This window comes from Azolla caroliniana, unplaced genomic scaffold (genome assembly GCF_043228905.1).
Source record: "Azolla caroliniana isolate FFs.n. ecotype wild unplaced genomic scaffold, voAzoCaro1.0.p SCAF_1165, whole genome shotgun sequence".
Taxonomy (NCBI): Eukaryota; Viridiplantae; Streptophyta; class Polypodiopsida; order Salviniales; family Salviniaceae; genus Azolla; species Azolla caroliniana.
In genome coordinates, this window is record NW_028231600.1 from 1 (window position 1) to 9,135 (window position 9,135).

General features: G+C 45.6%; 1 non-coding gene across 1 annotated transcript; it reads left to right on the plus strand.

The window, feature by feature from the left end:
- The first annotated feature begins 4,987 nt into the window (after positions 1 to 4,987).
- TRNAR-UCU (transfer RNA arginine (anticodon UCU)) lies at positions 4,988 to 5,061 on the plus strand. Its single transcript has one exon. It is a non-coding gene; the product is annotated as a tRNA-Arg (tRNA).
- The last annotated feature ends 4,074 nt before the right edge of the window (positions 5,062 to 9,135 follow it).

Here is a 9,135-nt window from a genome sequence, read left to right on the forward strand (position 1 = left end):
GCGTCCTTCGCCTCCTCCTAAATAAATTCACTTTCTCTAAAGTAGCCCAATGGATTGTTAACAAGTTCTACGATATACTTATCTTCAAGCCAACCAAGTACTTTAGCACCTTATTGCATACATGTTCGAACTCAACTCCAGGTCGCGTATAATCACTCTCATTGCAATCAACCATGGCTACTCCAATATTAATTAATTTTGGCTTTCTTTCTATAAACTTTCGTTCCAGCCAGGGAAACGGTGAAGGATAGTGATTTACGGCATGACTGTACAGTTTAGCCGTCACCACTTGTAATTTGAGTCGATAGCCAAACACGGATTATGCCCTCTACGCAGACAGAGAACCGCCCAACCTAGCTGCGCAAATTGCTTGCTTGCTTGCTTGCTTGCTTGCCCCCTTCTTGCGGATGCGGAAGAACTTGCTTGCTGCTAAGTTTTATTAGCGCAGGTGAAGGCCTTTCCGCTGTCTGTGAGGCGGATAACGGGCAATCTCACTCATTGCGCTGTTTTATTGACTTCGCCACGGCACCACTTTTTTGGCGGATAAACGGCCTTCATGCTGCCGTTAGTCGAGGCGGCCCGATGAACCAGTGCAGCAGAAAAGAATTTCGGTTATAGAATGGCCGGTCTCTTTCACTTGCTTCTGATCAAAGGCCGGCAGAGAAGTAGCCGTACAGATAGCATAGGCTGCGGCCTATTCTTGCAGAGAAAACAACTTCGAGAATGATAACCCGTAGGTACCGGTGGGTTCGATCAGTCCCTGGAGTTCGCTAGGTGATATCTATACGGCAAGGAGGATATGAAGCTATCCCTACGGAATCCAATCCCTGTGGTCCTAGATCGGTCCCGAAGCACTAGTCCGGTACCTGCTGCAATCAGTCCCTATGGTACTTGCTGCAACCAGTCCCGAACCCAAAGGTTTGCTACGCTGCCGCTGTAGGCATAGTTGGTACCGATGTTCACTGAGATTGGGAATCCCCGCTTCGTGCTGATCGTATCGTATTCTCTTCGCTTATTGCAGCTGTGGTAATCGAGGCTTTGCTTTGTATTCTCGAAGTACGAACGCTAGCTGATCGCTTCGTATCCTTTCAACCGTTGAGGAGCTGCAACTGCTTGGCGTTGTCTATGGCCATGATTGTATCGCGGTTGGTTCGGGCGGGAATCAATCAAATCGCCACTTTTCACGCGCCCGCCGGTTCATCCCGGAGGAACCGCACAGGAGTAATTCAGACTGTTTCTCTAGTCAATTTCGCGTGACCGTAAGACGCAATTCTGCAAGCGGAAAAAGGGACTCGAACCCTCAACTCCAGCCTTGGCAAGGCTATACTCTACCATTAAGCTATTTCCGCCAGCGGAACCAGAGCCGAGTGCGGTTCTTCCCCCGTAGAGAAAGCGCTATAGCTTTCGGGGGAAGAACCGCAATGAAGACTTCATTGCGGTTCCCTTGGAACTATTGACTTGAGACTTCGATGACTCATCGATAGGTCCATGCCCGGAGAGATTCGAACTATCCCGGATTCGAAGTTTGGTGCTCGAGCTACAGGCACAAGTTGACCTTACAGACCGAACAGAGGCTAGTAAAATCTAACGCTTAGCTTAGAAGGTCGTAAGATCAGACCAGACTTCGCCCGGAAAACGAACGTAAAGCATTGAAAGAGCGTTGCTTAGTGGCTGGCTTTGGCCGCCTTTACGACCCAAAGACGAATCTCCGGGTCCCAGCTTATTATCCTGCAATGTTACGGATTGACTGTTACTGGTGCTAGGTAAGGAGTTTCAGTTTTGGGCGTCACTTTCGAAATATCTCGAGTAATGGGTTCATGTGAGTGCATGAACAATCCAACTACTCTACTAGGCTGCTTCCCGCCCTGTTTCGCAGCTTGCTCCCCTTCGGCGGCACGGCACGGCACGGCACGGCACGGCACGGCACGGCACGCACGCACCTGTCTTCCCGCATTCCGTCCGCTGAGCGCAAAGCGTCGACAAAGAAAGCAGCTACCTTTTCATTATTATACTGTAATCCCAGCGCAAACAAAAAAACTGCCATGAATATCGAGAACGGAACAAGAAGCCACAACGAAATCAAGTCAAGTCTACGGAAGCTTAATCCGTTTGTTCTTCGTAAACAATTGGATACAAAGTCAGTACTAACCCATAAGGCTCTGTTTCAGATTCAAAACTAGGGTTCAGCTATGAGATTTGACTCTAGGTCACGCCTTCGGTTTGTGTTTTCCGCTTGAAACATAATATCACTCGTTGTACCGGAACGGATCCCTGAAAAGTTACTTAATCCGCTGTTAGCGTCAAAAATTGTAAACCCCCTGAAGTTCATAAAGGAAGAGGTATAAAATATTGAAATGAAATTATACGTAGAAAACAAGGAGAAAAGAAACAAATCGCGTCATATATTCCAGGAACCAAATCAGTTTCCAATAAATAAGTCAGACTTGCCTCAACCTAAATCTCCGGAACTGGACCCAAAAAAGCCACTTGGGTTTGTGATTAATCAGGTCCCGGCGATAACACTAAGGTTAGTAATCTGACTCGGCACTAAATTGACCAGATTAGCATAATAGTACGTTGAAACAATTTCCTAGTTGATTCGGAATTAAAGAGAGAAATTTAGTAATATATCAAATGATTAATTAATATCAGCCGTTACCGCGGATTCCGTCACAAAGCAGGATTGCCATTACGTGGTTAATGAACCTACAGCAATGTTAAGATCTGTCGCAAGTCAAGAAAAGTTTCAATCAATCAACGAAAGAAGAATAATTCGTTTTTCATTCACAAAAATGAGAGAAGGCAAGACGCCAGGAAGAAAACGAAACCGAAGGAATAGAAATGAAGAATACAATTATGTAAAAGCAGCCTTCTGAACACTAGTAATAGTAGCCGCGCCGCTAACAGAAATGGGGAAAACACCACTAAAAGCCAAGAAAGCACCACGGTATTGCCCATACTTAACCAACTTTTAGTAATACTTTCATTATCATAATAAATTGCAAGGGAGATGAAAGAACAGGGTCCTCCTCAGGTTGTTCAAGAGGGTTTAAGGGTTTCCGTCGCTCGGACAAGTATGCAGCTTAAGCAACTGCGGAACGTGTCGCGTAAGCTGCCACTTAACCCGAAATTAGGTCAGTTGAAGTGAAAATAAAAGGAATTGGTCTTGTAAGAAAGGGATTTTCGCCGAAAAGTTCAAAAGAGGGAGGTCCTGTTACTATCAGAATTCACGACGTAATCCCAATGCTACATAATGGATGCTGACCCCCTAAAAAACGTCGTGTCTAAATACCACCATAGAGCTATTTGTCTCTACTCACCAACGTCAGAAGGTTTGGATTGGTCCTACAGCCCAGCAGGTCATGGAAGGCTTGGCTCGAGCAAGGCGAAGGAATAAACCCGAATAGAGCAGCGAAGCGGGGAGATGGAATGGAAAAAGTCGACTCAAATTAGAATAATTGCAGTTTAGTTAATACCTTACTCGTCTATTCGTTCATCCAATTTCTCCATACGACAAATATCCATTTTTTTTTGCCAATCGATCGAAAGAGTCGGCTCCGCGAAAGGTAGTTGCACTGCGGGGCTCACTCTGGAATTTGATCCTATGATTTAGAGCTATGTGGATGCCCTCCCTCCGCGTAGTCCCTCACCTTTCAGTTGTATATATCTATTTCTCTCCGTCTCTGCATAGCTACGGATACACGGCTTTAGCGCTTCATTCACCCAGTCTATTCTGTCAAAACTTACTTTCTTTATAATGCAAACCAACACTGGGGGAAGGTCCGATCCCTCCCCTCTATATCAATGACATGGTTCACCTCGTCGTGAGGTTACTTCCCTTTCCCATCTCTTTCTTGCTAGGAACTGCCATGAATGCAGGAGACTGCCCTGGGTATAAAGTGCCGAGGAAAGGGATTCGACGGAAGAGAAAGGGAACGAGATTGTTTAAAGCTAGAGCAACGGAATAACCATCTACTATCTCGGAAGAAAGAATTACCAACTATCACACCAAATTGCCAGTGGATGAGATCGGTTGAGTGGTATCGGTTGGGGATGGAATTGCACGTGTTTATGGATCGAACAAGATTCAAGCAGGAGAAATGGTAGAATTCGCCAGCGGTGTGAAAGGAATGGCTTCGAATTCTGAGAATGAGAATGTAGGAATTGTTATATCCGGTAGTGATACCGCCATTAAAGAAGGAGATATGGTCAAGCGCACTGGATCTATTGTGGACGTTCTTGTAGGAAAGGCCATGCCGGGTTGTGTAGTTGATGCGTTAGGAGTACTCATTGATGGAAAAGGTGGGGCGGCCGTTAGATCATCTGCGGTCGAAAAAGGTTGCATACAGGCATGAGACTAACCAGAACCCGCGAAGGGAGGCCGAGACCATAGCATGTCGCAAAAGAAAGCACGATTGAAGGCAAAGCGGACGAATGAAAATCATCGTGCAGCCCGGTAGTTTGGTGAAAGATGAGGCCGAAAGCAGCAAATCGGAGTCTTTTTCGGGTGACCATGCCCTATTCGTTCGTTCGACGTGTTGCCAGATAGACGCGGATATGCTCCCTGCCTGCTATAGGCACATTATGGTCAGGCCCGATTGAGTGCCACTTCTCCCGCCCGTAAACGAAAGTTTACAGCAAGCATGAGAGCGGATTACCTATCTATTCTATTGGGGACGGAAGACTGAACGACATCCCGGCAAGCCAAGCAAAGTGGGACCTTTCAACTCTTATCTTATTATGGTCCCAACCATCCGCAGGTAAAACCGGCGAGATCTTCGGCGGGAGGAAAGCCCCGGAAAGAAGTCAGAGGGCCCATACCACCTGCCTACCCTCCTAAGGCGGAACCGGCACTTGGTGAATGCCAAGTAGAAAACGGGAAGGAGCCTATGCATTTGTCATGCCCGGAGTTCGAAACAGAATAACGAAAAGGCAAGCAAGTTTTACCTGACTTAACTGAAAAGCCTAGAAGTGTTTGTAATGCACAGCATCCTTAGCTCAGTCGGATAGAGCAACAACCTTCTAAGTTGAAGGTCACAGGTTCAAGTCCTGTAGGATGCGGAAAGTGCACATTAGATTATATACCTACGGAATGCTTTGCCCTTGTTCAGGGCGGGCTAGCGGGTTCTTCCTTTCAACCGAACCTGCATCATGCTTCGGTCACTTTTCGCTATATTGGTATATGGGATTACTTGCCCCTTTTCACTTCTTTTTAAACAGCCATGATTATAAAGAACCAATCTCACTACGATTTTTATGAAACGAAGAAAGACTTTTTCTTACGGATCTGGTCAAATATTTGACATTTTCCATGATTTCCTCTCTTTCAGGTATTCAGGGAATTCTCTCAAATAGAAGGAATATTACTATTATGCCGACGCTAATTGAGTTAATGTTATTGGCTGTCAATTTGAACTCTCCGGTATTTTCTGTCTATTCGGATGATATGATGGGTTAATCACTCACTTTACTAGTGTTAACGGTGGCAGTTGCGGAATTCGCAATTGGGCTGGCCATTCCGGTGGTAACTTCTCGAATTCGCGGGACCATTGCCGTGGAATTTCCTAATCGCATGAAAGGTCGAGCACCATTAAACTCATTGCACTTCGTTTTTCCTTCTTGAATACGAAGTATACTTTGGCATTAAGGGAGGAGATACGATTCGAATCTCTCTTTTGAAAGCGGATTTACTGAAATCAAACGCTTTTTTCATTCGGCCACTTCCCGCTTCGACTTTCCGAGCCAAGATTAGGGTTTATTTTGATATATGAACCCGGGCATATACGGGCTTTATGAGGTTTTTTCATAAAACGAAATACTCCCGATAGAAAAGTAGGGTCCCATTCACCTTATTCGCTTGCACCACCGGCTTGCTAGAGGCTCTACCGTTTCCGAAGTAATAACTTTTAATATATTAAGAAGAACAAAATAGAATCACCATGGCTAATACTTACTCTTTTACAGTCTGTCAGACTTTAAACGGCTTCTTTTCTTTTCTTTTCTTTTCTTTCGGGCCTCGCCCAAGAAAGAAAGCCGGATCAAGCCAGTTATAGGCTATAAACGTAACAATTGTTATTTGGATTTTCTTATTTACACGCCTGAAGTATCAGGCAACTGTTTGAGGTCCCACGCAGCAGCAGCACGGTCTCGCTGATTTGTTTAGTCGAACGAAAAGGTGTCGCAAAAGAGTTTGATGAGGTCCAATGGCCTCGTATATTTTGCTTATTCAACACTCACTGGAAGATCCTGCTACGCTACCGAGGCTGTGGGCATTGCTAATTCTTTGCCTCTTTGGAGTTCCCCTTCTTGCTTGCTTGCTTGCTTGCTTGCTTGCTTGCTTGCTTGCGCGGGCGGAAGAATGGGCACATGTCATTACAGCAGCGGAAGTGAAACCGGAGACCTGGCGGGAGATTACACCCATTACTGCAAACACTACTAACGAAAAGGTTGGGCAAGAAGACTCAACGATGAAGCGGCACAAAATAACGTAACGAGGGCTACGAGCAGTACAACAGCTACAGGCTGTATACATTCTAACCATCCATAGTGTTGGAAGCAAAAACGACGACTATCTCAATTATTGGGGGGAAAGGGGGTATATTTTATTTTGCAAAAAGGGGATCACGGCTTAGCCCAACTCACTGCTGGATCTTATAGTAGACCGCTTCTTCAGCCACAATGAATGCATAAATGATGCTGCAAACCAAACCACTGCTAGCCAATATCTTACGACATCCAGGCCGCAGGTCGATTGGGGGTAAACTTCTGTAGGTCATATCGTTGATTTCTCTAGCGGAAACGATGGCATCATTTTGAGGCTATTTCAATTCGTATTAGTAGCCTTTTGATCAATTATTGGACTTTTCTTTTTCCGTAGTCGTCGCAACGACCGACAGCGGCGAATGACGGGCGGGAGTATTCTCACCAACAGCCAAGGGAAAGCCATGGCACTTCAAGCGCTCTTTCGCTATTGACCCTTGCCGCCAGACAAAACTGTAACTACAATAAGAAGTATTTCCGAAAAGCAAGCAGCTTTGGCCTATCAGGATCCCGGCCCTTATCTTCCGCATCTTCGGCCGTTGCACCGGCCGGGAAAGTATCCGGAATGTAGGATGATCCGCCTTGTCAGTGGCCGTTCCGCTTACGGTTATTAGCTTTGGCTAATAACTTACTAAGAGATCATCAACCTGCCTCCCTCGTATGGCAGGGATTGACTAAAGAACTGGGCTTGATCTTGGCCCGGAATGAACGCTAGCAATATGCCTAACACATGCAGCAAGTTGGACGTCGTTTCTGTTCTAATTCTATGGAACAGTTGAAGACGAAGTAGCGAACGAGAAAGCTAATACGGAATGGATTGTCCTTCTATTTGTAGTAGTTTGTTTCGGTATTCTGGTATCTTTCCTTTGTTCTTCATTATGCGTAAAAGTTCAAGTTCTCTTCGCTGCAGGATCTGCTCGTCTTTTGCGGATGCGGACCACTTTTCTCTGCCGGTCAAGCACCAAGCTTATCATTGGGGAGGACCCGATGATGGTACGCGGCTGAACGCCAAAGTGATTTGCGTAACCAGAACTGACAGCTAAGGGCAAGGTTACAAGCGGCGAAAAATAGGAATCAGGCATGTTCCATTCGGTGGTTCCGGTTGCTTAAGACTGGTTTCCCTGATAGCTGAAAGTTCTCCAAAAGTATGAAAAGCTGGAGGGCTTTATACCATCCATTCGAATGTGGTTGAATTCTATTCACCAGCCCGAGGACTTAGAGCACACTTGTTCCCACTGCTCGAAGTTTTGAAAACTACTACAAAAGAACGAGGGATCCCCGGTACGAGAACATAAGGGCCGAAACTACTTGAGGCATTCCGTCCGACGTAAGCATCTGGATAATCAGGGATGCAACATGGCATGCCCGAAGGACCTGGGAGATGCGTGAGAGAGAGAGTCAGATTCGCTCCAAGGAAAGTAATCCAAAGATAAATTTAACCCGAAGTCTCTAGGTATTAAAGACCAGGCATTTTACCTATCCGGTAGTAGAACCCTACGAATAAAGCAGAAACAGCTCCCGTAAGAAATGCATGATAGGAATATGCAGCCACGTGATAAGTATCATATAGAGCAACGTCTATCCCGAAATTAGCCGAGACTATACCAGTAAGTCCTCCTATAGTAAACGGAAAAGTAGACCCTACTGCAAATGACATGAGTGTTTTGTATTATATTGAGCCTCCCCACATGATGGCAATCCGACTAGGAACCTTGATTCCAATAAGCACGACAATAATCATGATGGCCGCCGTGAAGTAGGCACGTGTATCCACGTCTGAGCCTACAGTAGACGTATAATAAGCCCGAGCAGTAAATCCAGGAACTCCAATACTGATCATGGCATACACCGTGCCTGAATAACCGAAGACAGGTTTTCTGGGGAGAGTGGAGACGATATAACTAATGATACCAAGTCCTGACGGAATAAAAGTATGAACCTCTAGATAACCGGGGAGCCGAGAAGGATGCTAGTATAAGATAGGGTCCCCTCCTCCAGCAGGGTCAGAAGAGATGATATTAGAGTTTCAATCGGTTGATGACATGGTAATTGCACCCGCCGGTACGAGAGGAGGTGGTAAAGGTAGGAATGCTGTCACTGAAACGAACCGAACGGATAGGGATAATCTATGCATGGTCATTCCGGGTCCGCGCGTGTTAAGGATAATGGTTATAAAATTAATGAAACCTAAAATAAAGAAAACACCTGATAGGTAGAGACTAGAAGTGGCTAAATCAACAGCTCCTCCGGAATGACTGGTTATACTACTCAGAGGGGGATAGCACATATGTTAAATAGCCTCAGGTTGTGTTTGCCTAATGCTATACGCCATATGTCTCTGTATGGATCGGACTGTACCTTTATCTATCATCCTGTCATGAAGCCTTTCCTTTAGAGAATCCCTCAGGTCTACTCGAACTTTTCCCGATTATTCTTATGGCGGATGGCCCTTGACCGGAGCTTCAGCTCTAGTGATTTTATACGAATCGCTTTAGAAGAGCTAACTTGTACCAAGCACTGTCCCACTGTAGACAGTCTTGAATCAATAAGGGCGCGCAAGAAAGAAAAGAAAAGAAGCGGCTTCAGCATGAAGGG